Source organism: Canis lupus, chromosome 3 (genome assembly GCF_011100685.1).
Source record: "Canis lupus familiaris isolate Mischka breed German Shepherd chromosome 3, alternate assembly UU_Cfam_GSD_1.0, whole genome shotgun sequence".
Taxonomy (NCBI): Eukaryota; Metazoa; Chordata; class Mammalia; order Carnivora; family Canidae; genus Canis; species Canis lupus.
The window spans coordinates 52572019-52586251 of record NC_049224.1 but is presented as its reverse complement, the minus strand read 5'-3'; the positions used below and the strand labels follow the sequence as shown (position 1 = coordinate 52586251).

The 14233-nt window shown below is 47.6% G+C and overlaps 1 long non-coding RNA gene across 2 annotated transcripts in view; it reads left to right on the top strand.

The window, feature by feature from the left end:
- The window catches only part of LOC119871204, a 37483-nt gene extending 26265 nt beyond the window's left edge, over positions 1–11218 (top strand). Inside the window, exons 5-6 of one of the 2 annotated variants that reach the window (XR_005357045.1) lie at positions 1170–1331; positions 10498–11218. This is a non-coding gene — a long non-coding RNA (uncharacterized LOC119871204). The remainder of the gene's footprint in view (positions 1–1169; positions 1332–10497) is intronic. The other variant, XR_005357044.1, reaches the window with a different exon arrangement.
- The last annotated feature ends 3015 nt before the right edge of the window (positions 11219–14233 follow it).

Sequence of the window (14233 nt, the reverse complement as noted above, 5' to 3'; positions counted from 1 at the left end):
TCTTCCAGAAAGGAGAAGATTCCTCCTGTTCAGCTAGTGTGGGGGGGAGGGACGTTGTCACTTGTGAAGCCCTCCTGGTTTGTCACTCCAGCTTCTCAAGGTTGTGCCAACTTAACCCAAAAGCATTTCCGAATACTCTGGGAACAATCTGTGACCCACACACAGAGCAAGCAAATCAGAACATAACTCGCGGACTCGAAGGGCTGACATTCCTGCTAGGAAAATGGCAGGAGCCTTGGGGGCGTGGTCCAATGGAGGTGAAACTTCTGAGACTTTCCTTCTTTCCTTCTTCCAGGCTTTCCTAAAGCTGATACTCTGAGATTCCACCTCAGAAGGAGGATGTGTATAGTGTGAATGGAATGCCAAAATAAGTTCAAAGGCTGTATTAACAGTACCAAAGCCAACCTTTATTGAACCCTTACTACTCACCAAGTGCTATTCCCAGTGCTCTAAATGTACTTGCCGAACAAAACACCTAGGTGTTAGACAATGCTGTTAAAACACTGGGGCACAGAGAGGGTCAGCAACTTGTCCAAGGTCACATAGCTAGAAGCTGAGAGTTGGGATTCGAACCCTAGGCAATCAGGCTCCAGAACCCTGTTGGGGAAGAAGAATTTCCTCTAACCTTCAAGGTCCTTCTAGCTGGACTAAATCAAATTGCCATGAGACAGTTTAATAGAAGAAAGTCAGATTTCATGGCATACATATGGGAAATCCACACAGACATGAAAATTCCAAAGACAGTCAGGCAAGATGATGCTTGTATGAGCTACAGAGAGGGGTAGGGAACTGAGGCTACAAAGGGGAGGAAGACCATTAGCAGGAAGGTGAGAGGACATGTTTGTTAAACAAAAGTTACCCTATTATGCAGATACATTTCTTAGGTAAACAGGAATTTCTATTAATAGCTATTTTCCTGGTACAAGCAGGCCATGTAGGGGAAGTGAAGAGCTGTTCCTGAATCTGCTGGGTTTTGATTGCTTTTGACTCAAACAAATGTGCATGCCAAAGTGGTCTATCTTGGGGCAGTCTGCCTTGGGCCCCTACAACCCACACTCCTAACTTCTAGGACATTGCCTCTAGCACAGATTATCGCTAATGATTGAGCACTTACTTTGTTGGGGACATTCAGCTAGTGCCTTAGAACTATCTTATTTCATTTACTACAGAACAAGGAGTTCTCAAGGTGATTATTCGCAATTATCATTCCCACTTAAATGCATCAGGAAACAGAATGATTGAACAACTTGCCTAGAGTCTCAGCATTAATTGGTGGTAGGACTGGAAATGGGACATTGAGTTGGTCCCTAAATCTCTCCTCCCTCATGTTCGTAAGTATTGATCGTTATTGAAGGTGATCCAAAGGGTTTATTTTACTATCTACACTACTTCTATGTATTTGAAAATTGCCTTTAAAACAACTTCAAAAACAAAAACCCCAACTACACCCTTAGTCACTGTGTTGTCCCAACCCCACAGGTTACTATGCGTTTTCTTGATGGTCAAGAATGGGAAGGGAGAGAGGGCTGGATCTGGTCATCAGAATTTCCCGAACTTTTCAACCATAAAACTACTTCTCTTTCTTCTCCTTTTCTCTCTCCTCCTCTTCCTCCTCCCTCCCCTATGAGATGGGGATTCTCACATTCTGGGAGGATGCTCAGCCATCAGAGTTGCCTCCTGGTGGCTCTTGTCCTGGGCTAGGTATCAACAGGAAGTTGGAGACGTGGTCCCAGGGGGAGGACAGTCAGCGAGACGTGCTCACAAGGCCCTAAGCACTGTCCAACCCAGCACTGAGGAAACCTCTCTGAGCACTGATTGGCCTGGCCTGTACAGACAGGCCCTAGGGGTTAGGGAAAGAGCCCATGTGGTATTTCCAGGTAACTGCAGGAGACAGAGGAGAATGTGCCACGTCAGGCTGGGGCTTGAAATTTCTCAAGTTTATCACCATAATCTATCTTTGTGACATACCTTTCCTCCTGCAAGGCACTTTCCCACATATCAGCTCACTTCATCTTCACGATGCTCAAGTAAGGTAGGCCTTGTGGCTATCATGCCCCTCATTATGGCACTGACACTGTCAAGGTCATACCAGGGAGAACACTGGGCAGGCCCAAGGCATCATTGCCTTTGCCACTCTGTTACCCAGAGTTGCCGTAGCTTGGAATCATTGCTTTTGGAGGATCTATTTGGTCTAGAAAATGTGGGTACAGCCCAAGGTCATGTGGGCATGTCAGGAGGTAGCCACACAAGCTACAGGATGCTGGGAATGAAATGCCCCCAGTTAAGAGATGAGTCCTTCATGCAAGCTCTGGTTTCGGATACAGAAGCTGGAATCATAAGCAAGGGATAGCTTGGATGTGGAGGAGGGAGCCATAGTCAAGAGGGACAGAGAACAAGGGATCCAGGAGGGGCTTCCAGGGCCTTTGGATCCTGAGCGGGTTTATCTGGCATGTCCTTGGTCTGTGCCCTGCCTCCCCAAGGGGCCATTGGAAGGAGGGACCGCCAAGTGTCCAGGCTGACTCACTGCCTGGCCACCCCTGTCTTGGATCCTCTCCCTCCCACATTCCATCAGCCGCTGCTCCTTTTGCTGGTGTTTACTCCTGGTTTTACCCAGTCTCAACCTCCTCATTATTGCCTTGTGTTATCGTCTTGTGTTATCACTAGCGGTTTTGCTGTGAGTGACACCTACCTTCTCTGGTTCTTTGCTTCATGACTTTCTTTAAAATTTTTTTTCTTTCTTTTTTTTTTTTTTTTTTAAAGAAGGTCATTTGGATGTTTACAAAAAACAAAAACAAGGCAGGGTCCGGTCCTCTAGGCTTGGAAAGGTGTGGCCAGCCACACCTCATCCTCTTGCTTTGGCTCTGCAGGTACAGCAGTGCTGGGTACCTACGGTGTGTTTATTTCTTTGTTCCCTGCAGGGACTGTCCTCTCAGGATTTCAAAGCACTTCTGGTGTCTCAATAATCATGTTTGTCTGGTGGATGGATCCCTGCTTTTCAGACATCAACTAAAAATGTAAAACCAGAGAGGTACCTGGCTGGCTTAGTTGGTAGAGCATGTGACTCTTGATCTCAGGGTTGTGAGTTCAAGCCCATGTTGGGCATAGAGCTTACTTAAAAAAAAAAAAAAAAAGTAAAGTCAGTGAGTCATTTTATAACTAGAATGATCATCCTGTTTTATCGTCTCTTCTAAAATTTCGGTTTTTATAAATGAAGTTTCCCAAAGTGGTTACATATATAAAGGAAGAAAAGGAGGAAAGCAAGTTCTGTTCTTGTATGTTCCAAAGAAGTAGCTACTATATACTAGTCAGGGCTTACTATGTGCTGGACACTCTTTTAAGTCATTAAACACATTATCTCATTTAATTTTTATAAGCACTCCATATGGCATTACCCTTTTTAGGGGTGGACCAGGGTTTTTGAGGCTCAGAAACTTATAAAATTGGAGGCCCTCTTCTGTAATCATACAATTGCAAACTATATGTAAATTTTAATTATATGATTATAAACACTGTACAGAGTTAGATACAGAACCTTGGCAAATAAGGGTTCCTACTTTCATGGCCTGGTCTGCAAATGCACAAATTGAATGTCCGAAAGGATAAGTCATTGTCTAAGGTCACACAGCTCATCATCAGTGGGATTTAAAGGCAGTTCTGCTCAGCTCTTCATCATCATGTTATCCTTCTCTGAGAATGAGAACACACACGCATAGTGTGTACATAGTGTATACACACACTATGTACAGCACTGTTCTAAGCACTTCACATATTTTAACATCATTTCATTCTCACACAACACTATGTATGATGTTGTGGAAATTGGGGCACAGAGGTTAAATAACTTGCTCAAAGTTACACAGCAGTCAATGGGAACCCTAAGAGACAATGAGAATGGGTTTGCTGAGACATACAGTTTGAGCTTGCATTAAATAGAATGCATACCCCCAGGCCCCTTCAGTACCAAATGCTCTTAAAAGGAAAATTGAACCTGAGCTTCTTGCTTCATGACTTCTCTAAGAGCTACTCTGACCCCAGCAAAATCCTTGGCTCTCAGCTTGACCTATGGCAACTTTGTTGAGAAGTCTGGTCTAGAGAGGCAGGATTTAAAAGGATAAGATGTACCTTAAAGAGGTAGGTGGTGAGTTTATCATAACTCATACTGTTAAGTGGTGTGTGGATGTTTTTCAACACAATAATTCTTATGGAAATACACTCTAAAAAAATCTTCTTAAAGATGATGTTTTAGGGGCACCTGGATGGTTCAGTCAGTAAGCATCTAACTCTTGGTTTTGGTTCAGGTCATGATTTCAGGGTTGTGAGATTGAATACCATGTCTGTCTCTGTGCTCAGTGGGGCATCAGCTTAGGATTCTCTCTCTCTCTCTCTCTCTCCCCCTCTGCTCCTTCCCCTGCTCATGCTCACTCTCAATACATACATACATACATACAATCGTTTTAAAAAGATGATGTTTTGTGCATAACAATGTTAACCACACAGTGCAAACCTAAAAATAATTCAAATGTCCTATCATGGCAGGATGGTTAAACAAATTATGGATGAAGCATTCCACAACATGCAAGCACAATGTTTGCAGAGAGAATAATGAAGGAGAATGCTTATGTTGTCATGTTAGGCTTTAAAATTAGTTTAAAAAATTATATACATAGCTTATTATTATTATACATTGTTGCATAACACATTATTCCAAAACATAGCTTAAAACAATACACATTTATTATATCACACTCTGTGTGTCACACAGACACAGCTGAGCTGGTCCACCTCTTCTCACAAGTGGTGAGACCTCTTTTCTTGAGTTTCTCACAAGGCTATAAAGTGTCAGCTGGGGCTGCAGTCTTATCTGAGGACTATGGGGGCAGGGTCTGTTGGCGAGCTCACTCACATGGTTGTTGGTAGGATTTAGGACCTCAAGGGTGTAGGAATCAGTGTGCCATCAGTTCCTTGCTGAGTGATCCTTCCTATCAGGGCAGCCTGTGAGGAGAGCCAGAGAGAAAGATGGACCAGTAAGATGGACCCTCATCTCAAAAATGACATTATATCATTTTTACCATATTCTCTTTATAAGCAAGTCACCAAGTCCGGCCCATACTCAAAGGGAGGGGATCACACAAGGGTGTGACTTCAAGGAGGTGAGGATCAGTGAAGCCATTTTAGAAGGATGTTGATCACACATGCCCCAATTTTTGACTTTGTCAAAACAGTGTGTGTAGGACCAGGATCTGAAGGACATACATGGTCAAATGATTACCGAAATTCTTTCTGGGTTGGAGGATGAAGGTATTGATTCTTTTCTTCTTAAAGTATTCCTATATTTTCTGAAGCTCTAATAATGAGCATGTATTGTTATGAACAGATGGTACTGAGTTTTACTGACTGCCCAAGCATAGAAGAATCTGACTGTGATGGGGACCGTCATTGTGAAGACAGTGGGCACAGAGTCAGGCTGCCTGTACCTACTGGCCTTTCCCAGGATTGGGAATGGAGCATCCCTGACTTTGAATCCTTTGAGGCAGTCTTGGTCTTGGCAGCAGGACCCAGAGAGAGGAGGTACAGGAATTCTGGGTGGCCTCTGGCCCAGCCTGGGTGCTTCCAGGAGAGGGCTGCAGAAGCTGGCTTCGGATCCTGGTGTTTCATCTACAGGATGAGGGGCTAATTCCCCAAAGACAAGTCTGCAGTCTTGGTTCCCTTCGGCCCCATGTATGGATCTCATGCCTTTATTCCCACCTTTGCCATGACTGAGCCTCTTCCTTGGAATGTCATCTCCTCTATTTTTTTTTTAAGACTTTATTTTTAAGTAATCTCTACATTGAATATGGGGCTTGAACTCACAACCCCAAGATCAAGAATCACAGGCTCTTCCAACTGAACCAGCCAGGTGTCCCTGGAATGTTGTCTTCTTTTTCCTCTGCTTCAAGGCCCAGTTCAAGCTCTACTTGATCATGGAGCCCTTCTAGACTATCCCGCATCCCCTCCCGGAATCTCAATAATGTTAATGCTGTGTAGGCTTCATCACTCATCCAACTTTTGGTCCTGTCTGTCTTAAAATGCACTTTTTCCCTTTCTCTCTTGCGTGACAGTATAGCTGATAGAGCTATAGTCGAGCATTTCCCATATATAGTTTACAAGCCTTCTATGGACTATCATTCAATCCTCAAAACAAGCTAGGCAGCTGCTTTTTTAATGCCCATTTTACAGATGAGGAAGCAGAGGCTGCAAGATGTGAAGTGTCTGACTCAAGGTCACATAGTTAGGGAGTGACAGACCCAGGGCTCCAAGAACAGATACTTGTCTGCTCTTAACTTCAAATTAACCTAGAAGCTTCAAGAGGTTCCTTAGACCTCTTGCTGTTCCCATGGCCTGGCTGAGTGCCTCTTGGTAGAGGGGGTGCCTGCTGGGTGAGGGATGGGCCAGGGGCATTTTGAGAAGGGATTCCTCTCTAGCTGATGCCAAGTAGGGGGCTGGTTAGAGAAAGCACAGAAATGTGTGTTCATTCTACGAATGGATCCGCTCTGGCCAGAGGCTAGATTCTGGGTGAGCCTCCCTACCCTTACGCCCCAGCTCAAATTTCTGCCCTGATCACCCAAGGCTGGGTCCCCTTGCTCTTCTGAAGGCTGACCTTGCAAGTCATGCCTTCTTGGAAGGGTCTGATTTTCACCTAGTGATGGTATCTCCAGAGATCTTAGTTTTTCTAGTTTCTACACGTTCCCAGGCTCCTCCTGAGAACAAGAATCCAGTCCAAAATCCAACATCTGTCACTTATAGCTGTGTGACTTTGGGCATGTCCCTTCTGAACCTCCAGGTCCTACTTGCATGGCCAGAACCACTGTGCCTGGTCTCACCCTTCCCTACCAAGCTATATGGACTTGTGCACATGTTTCATAAGCTCTAGGGCTCTAACACCACTTCCTGAGGTCCTGTCATGCACTGGGCATCCTCCTGCCATTTCATTGATATTAACTCACCCTCACAGCCATCCAGTGAGGTCTATACTGTTACGCTTGTGTTTTGTGCATCTAATTCAAATAATATTTTTAAATATATAGTAACTGAAACAATTCAAAACTTGAAAGCTCTAAAATGTATGCCCTGAAAAGTCTCCCTCCCTCCTCTGTTCCTCAGCCAGTCACCCATTTTCCTTCCTGGAGGTAACCCAAACGGCCCATTTTCTGTTTATCCTTCCGGAGATGCTTTTGGGTGCACACAAACAAACCGCCTAAACATTGTGGCTCCCCTCTCCCGCCTCCTTGAATGGTGGCACACTGTCCACGCACTCTGCACCTTGCCTTTTTCACCGCATGACGTACCCCATCTTTATCATTTTTAGCAGGAGGACCCTGCCGTTCGCAGATGTTATGTGGCCTGGCCGGGGCATGTGGCTCTCCCGGGACGCAGAGCCTGCGAGGCTGACTCCGGGGGCAGGTCTCATCCGCTGGCCGGGCCTCCAGGAGAGGTCTATTCGGCACCTCTCCTCAATGGGCCCTGGGCAGCTCTGCTCGCCACACCTCCCCAGAGCTGGGAAAGAACCAGCCAATGGCCCAGCCTGGCAGAAGATTCGAGGCCCTGGAGAAAAAGCGTTTTGTTCTCCACCCCTTCGAGACTGGCAGAAGTTGGCCTGCCAGGCCACGCTGCCTTTCTCTTTCCTCTCTCTAAGAGGAGGATGTTTTCTCCTCCTGCCAAGGCCTGATGGCCGCCCGGAGGGTCTGGTGGTGGCCCCTCTAAGGGCCCGGCTCCCACGCCTCACTCCCTTGGATGCCCTTGCTGGCGGTGGGCAGCTGCGGCGGGCCCTGCCAAGGCCGCGGGACCCCGCCTCCCTGAGAATGTGCATCTGCTCCCGTGTCTGGAGCTAATTGCCGTGCTGGGAAGGAACTCTCCGTGCTCGTGCTCCGTGCCAGCCGGCCTTCTGGGACCGCGTGGGGGCAGGGGGACAGGGAGAGCTGGCCAGCGTGGGCTGATGAGGAAATGTCACCGGTGCTTAAGTGCGTATTTACGCTTTTCTCTGCAGAGTTCCATTTGCAGCCTCCCTGTTGTCTGGTGTCCTCCAGGCTCTCTGATCCTCAAAAACAACTCGGTCTGAAAGGTCCCCTGGGAGGCTGTGAGCAGTTTCCGGTGCCCCCTGGGTGCCCGCTCCCTGTCCAAGCTTGCTGGCGGAGGGAGTGAGGGAGGCCTGGCTGGAGGCAGTGCTGGGAGCCTGGGAGCTGCTCACTGCAGCTGGCTCTGACAACTTCTCTTCCCAGGAGAGCCAGTGTCCCAAGCCAGGATCCACTCTTTTTGCCCTCAGGGCCTAGGCTACCAGGCAAAAGGCCCAGCAGCTGTGCCCCTGAGCAAATAGCAGTGAGAGATTTCTCTGTGCCTCATCCTCCCTACTGTGAGATGGGCACAATGAGAAGATTTGATGAAGGAAGGAGCTCTGATGATGCAGGAAGAGGGGCTACAGCTGGAGTCTATACTGGGAGAAGTTTGGTTGGAAGAGCAGAAATAGAAGGCCTGCTGGGGGCTGGGGAGCGGAGAGGGTGTTGTGTTGGCTGGGTCCCACCCTCCCTCCTGGGGGGACATGGGTCCCTAACCTGGCATGGTGGAGACATGACCCAGGGTATCTTTAGCAATGGGTCAGCCATTTGGGGGATGGCGTAGGGGCATAGGGCAGGCTGCCCCAAGATGGGCCACTTTGGCATAAAGATTATTTTGAGTTAAAAAGCAATTGAAATCTGGTAGATTCCAGAAAAGCTCTTTCCCTCCCCCTCATTGCCTAAAAAGAATGTAGATAGAGGAGCTGCTTCAGGAAGAGTGCTATCAGCACAGATACCTACGTTATAATATGAGCTGGGTACGGCAGACAGGGAGGCCCTTTGATCCAAGTCCTTTGTGTCCCGCTGTTTCTGAGCAGCTGCCGCCAGCAAACATTTGTTTACAACACGTTTACTCTTTCTCCTCTTCCTATGAATTGCATCTGTTCCCTTTGAAGCCTGGACCCCCGCCCTCTTCTCAGTTCAGAATGACCACGTGTATACCTCCTTTTGCCCAACCATCTTTGGAATGTCTGTGGCTGCTTGGATTCTCCGAGAATGTATGGAACTAAATTCGACTTTCTCCTTGTTAACCTGTCCATGTCAATTTGACTCTTAGTCTAGGTAGAAGGACCTTGAAGGGGACAGGAAATTCTTGCTCCCCAGCGGTGTCCTAGAGAGAGGCATGAAGTATGCAGAGTGTAGGGCCTGCACCCCAAGAACTGAGCAGCGTGGTAGGGTCAGAGCCCACTTGAGGGGGGCCCATTGGTGGCAGGCTTGTGGAGGTGGCACAGGCTTGGAGATTCAATGGCAGCCTCAGGAACATGGTTGGGAGGCTTGGAGTGAGCAAGAAAGGGGCTGATGGTTCTCCCCAGGAAGTCCAAGACAGCAGGGGTGTGACAGTTCTCTGAGACGTGTGGAGGAAGCCACCCCAAGGACTCACAAGTCAGGTGCCAGGAGCAAACTCTGTAGGAGAGGGCCTTGGGAGAGCCCCTCCTGCCCATTCCAGGGAGGTCCCGCAACAAGGGGGCATCCGTTTGCTACTTCAGGGAGGAGATGAGTTTAGAGCTCTGCTGGTACCTCTGGCTTTGAGAGGCATCGAAGCTGCCACTGGAGGCCCTTATAGAGAGAGGCAGGGAGTGTGGGGTCTGCCATCTGTCCTGTCTCTGAGAGCTGCTGCGGTCTTTGCTAGAACCTGTCATGCGGCCCTTACTGCACTTTGTCCTACTTCCCTCACTGGGCTTCGAGCTCCTTCTGGTCACCTCTGACATTCAGTCAGCATCAGGCCTGGCAGATCCTAAATGCTCAGTATGAAGACAGGGAATTTCACAAAGCATCTATAACTTTCCAGGGCCACCACTCACAAGCGTGAATAAGTGTCTGGATCAACTGTGGCTTGTAGTTCAAGGGGCCTGGCTGGTTTTCTGTGTGCCTCCCTGCCTAAGTTGCTTTCCTCCTACCTGGTAAAAGAGCTTCGGTAGCATAATTCGGTTCTTTCTATATATATATTTTTTAGGATTTTATTTTTAAGTAACCTCTACACCCAACATGGGAGTCAAACTCAGGAACCTGAGATCAAGAGTCACAAGCTTTTCTGACTTAGTTACCCAGGCTCCTCTGTAGCATGATAATGAAGCCAGGTCAAGTCAGGGGAGGTGACAGAAAGGTCTGCCTGCCCTGTTGACCCTCACCTTGATGAATCTGAGAGCCTGAGGCTCCTGGAGCCCCCATTCCACCTCCCTCCTAGGATAGAAGCAGAAACAAGATCCTAGGTGTCTGGACCACACAGGGCAGCTGCCAGGATGAAGCCAGGCTTTCAGGAAGTGTGGAGAGGACACATAGGGGACAGGAGGGTTACCAGAGAGAAAAGGAGGTGTCTTGGTCTCTTGCCAAGCCTTGCCTTCACAGGAAAAGTAATGTTTTGTACCATCCTCTGAAATTCAGGATTGACCAATAAGATTTTTTTTTCCAGGTAAGGGGCAGTATCTGTATAACCTTCTTGAGCATTGTAACTGGAGGATACAGTTACACCCAAGCAGATGCTTGAGAGTGCAATTGTGTAAGAAAACTAGAGAAGTGGACAATCTAATTCCTGGCGTAGGTGTGGGGACTTGGGGGTCAAGGTCTAAGGTCCCCGTGACCCAAGGAAGGAACTAGGACATCGAGAGAAGCGGCTGGTAGACCAGTCATCTTTGGAAGGGAGGCAGGTTCAAGGATCAGCAAGAACTTGAGAACATCGTGCTTCTGTAACATTTATTGAACACCTACTATATGCCAAGTGCTGTGATCACAAAAGATGGAAAAGATCACCATTTCCCTCAAGGAAATAATCGTCTTGTGGATAAAGAAAGGATATGGGAACAACCCAACTTTAGCTCCATCTGGTACCTGGCCCGGTGGAGGTCACAACTACTTCCTTTTAACATCGACCTTTGGAGAAGCAAGAGAATCAAAGGGAAGGAAAAGAACATGCCCCAGATTGCTCCAGGCCTCCTTCCTGTGTGCAGACCTGTCTCATGGGGCTGTTCACTGAGAAGGACCTGCCCTTGGCTTAAAGCTCGGTTTTCTGCAGGCAGCCCCGGTGGCTCGGCGGTTTAGTACCACCTTCAGCCCAGGGCGTGATCCTGGAGGCTCGGGATCTAGTCCCACATCAGGCTCCCTGCGTGGAGCCTGCTTCTCCCTCTGCCTGTGTCTCTGCCCCTCTCTCTCTCTGTGTCTCTCATGGATAAATAAATAAAATCTTAAAAAAAAAAAAAAAAAAGCTCTGCTGCCGTCATTTTGAAATTCTTTATAATTTTTGAACAAAGTATTTTCATTGCCTGGTATTTTCATTTTGCACTGAGCCCCACACATTATTTGCTGGTTCTGGTCGTCCCATTACAAAAATGGCAGAGCCAGGCTCGATCCCCATTTGGAGGACTCGGAACGCCGTGGCCTGCTTGCGTCCTAATGTTGCCTTATGGCTCATAGGCACCCAGAACTTCTTAGTTTGGTCCTGTCCCTTCTTCTGCTTCAAGCACCTGGGGGAGTTGGCCAGATGAGGGGGGTCATCTTCACAGAGCCTGGCAGGTGAAGACACACAGTTTCTGCCTCGCTCCTGCATGCGCCTCCAGGGAGGCACCCCCATTTTCACTGGTGGGTTTGCCACCTTAAAACTGACATTTTCACAACTGTGTGTTTGGATTAACTAGCTCCCAGGAGCTTTATTTCCAACTGCCTGGATGCCTCCTGGGACATTTCAACTTTACATTCCCAAACACACAGATCACCGGAAGAATGACTTCCCCTCACTGCCCCCCATACCCACCCCCAGACAGTGGCAGAGAGGGAGGGCTACCCTCCCTTAGAATGCAACTGGGCCTTTACTGAGTGATCATTTCAAAGCCTCAGCTGGTCTTTGTGTGTGTAGCTGAGAGCTGCCTGAAAGAAGTCTGGGCTCACTGGGACCCTTTCTTGCTCCTGGCAGGACCAAGGGGTGGGGGCAGGGTGGCCGTAAAATACTCCACTCATTATCAGAGGGGCAGCCCAGCTGATTACAGGGTCCTTAGGAACACTGTCCTGTCCTCCATAAGGAGTAGGTGGTACTATCACTGAGGACGAAAGTTTGCCCTTTAAGAATGTGGGGGTATCTGAGATAGCAATGATGGGCTGGATTATTGGGGAAACAAAGAGGCTTTTCTGTCATTCACCTTGATGGTGAGACTTTGAGGGGTCTAGACTCTGTGCCAAAGCTCCTTTGGCCAAAAGTCACCATATTGTCTGGTAAGAGCCCTCAGGGCATCAATCAACATTCTAGATTGTAGAAAGACAAATAGAGTCTAGAATCTAATTTCTAGAAAGACAAATAGGCTAGGCCCATGGTTGTGCTGGGGAAGGAGTGGATTCTGAGCCCAAGACTCACATACCAGGGAGTTACTCTGCTGAGGTTAGTAGATACTTGGTATGTAAGGCTAGGAGCAGGGACACCCTCAGGGGCCCATGGGAAGGTTTGATGTCTTAGGATCAAGAGGTTGGCAGTGCTAGGTGAGGGGCTCAGGGGCTTCAGGCCCTGCTGAGAACTAAAGGGTAAAAGAAGATTCAGTACAAACTACTGCTGGAGAGGGAAAAAAAACCCCTTTCTTCTATCCTCTTAAGGATAGAAGATCTGAACCTGGAGGCTTGTGACTTAAACTGACAAAAAACTGGTTAACAAATGAAAAGAGTTTGTACACACTGGAGTGTTTAATGATGAGTAACTCAAAATGGAGGGTCAGAATTAGGGGCTCATATATCTAACTTAGTAGGGAAAAGGAAAGGTGGAACAAGAAGTTTCTTTAGGAGAACAAAGTGGACAGAAGAATGTTTGTGATAATGTTTGTCTATAAATGTATGAGTGGTCTTTCTGTCGTCTTTGGGGCCCTAAAACTCCTCCAGAGAGGGGATTTCTGGTAGTTTACTCCTTCCTGGGAGTAGACCTACCCCAAAGAAGAAATTTATGGCAATCCTTATTTCTTAGAAGTTTCTGCTTTTAGTCAGATATCCATTTGTTGAATCTCAAATGTCTTCAGTTTAAAATATTCTTGGGGGGGGGGGGATCCCTGGGTGGCTCAGGGGTTTAGCGCCTGCCTCTTTGGCCCAGGGCATGATCCTGGAGACCCGGGATCGAGTCCCACTTCGGGCTCCCTGCATGGAGCCTGCTTCTCCCTCTGCCTGTGTCTCTGCCTCTCTCTCTGTGTGTGTCTCTCATGAATAAATAAATAAAATCTTAAAAAAAAAATATTCTTGGGGCACCTGGCTGGCTCCGTCAGTGAAACGTGCAACATTTTTTTAAGAAGATTTTATTTATTTATTTATGAGAGACAGAGAGAGAGAGAGGCAGAGACACAGGCAGAGGGAGAAGCAGGCTCCATGCAGAGAGCCTGACGCGATCTCAGGTCTCCAGGATCACACCCTGGGCTGAAGGTGGCGCTAAACCGCTGAGCCACCCGGGCTGCCCTGAACTTGCAACTCTTAATCTCTGAGTCATGAGTTCAAACCATGTTGGGTGTAGTTTACTTAATAAATTAAAATTCAAATTAGAAAAAATTCTTTGCATCAACTCTGGGGTTCTGCGTGGCTTCTCACACCACACAACTTGGCATTTGCTCCATAAATATTTTTGAATGAATGAATGAACACAGGAAGGGTTAGGTAGGAAGGCTATTGCCTGATAGCCAAGTGTGTGGCACAGGAATTGGGACAGGAAATAAAGTCCAAATTCCCCTTTCTGGTGAGGAGGTTGCCCCAGACAGCCAAACTGGGCTCCTACCAGGCTCGGTGGCATATGTGAAATTTGGCAAAGGCTGGGCCGATCAGCTTGCTCCCCTGGTAGTTATGTGGAGGTTCATCTCACATCTCCTGGGACTCAGAAGGCTTTGAGACGAGAGCCACAGAGCAGTAGGTTTGGGGAAAGAAGTCAGACATTTTAAGTCTGCTATTTCAGCTCATGGAGAGGGTTAAGTTTTTCTTGGGACAAATGGCAGAAAGAGGAGGGTCTGCCAAGCAGAGCTGCTGGCTCAAAAGGTGGGGAGCTTACTGCTACTTTCTTGTAGTAAGACAAAGAAGACAACCAGTTCCCAAACAGGTCCGTGATCTGTGCTTAGACAAGTCTACTAGATCCTTTTATTAAGAGTTTTATTTATTTATTTGAGACACACACACACACACACACACACACACACACACGAGCA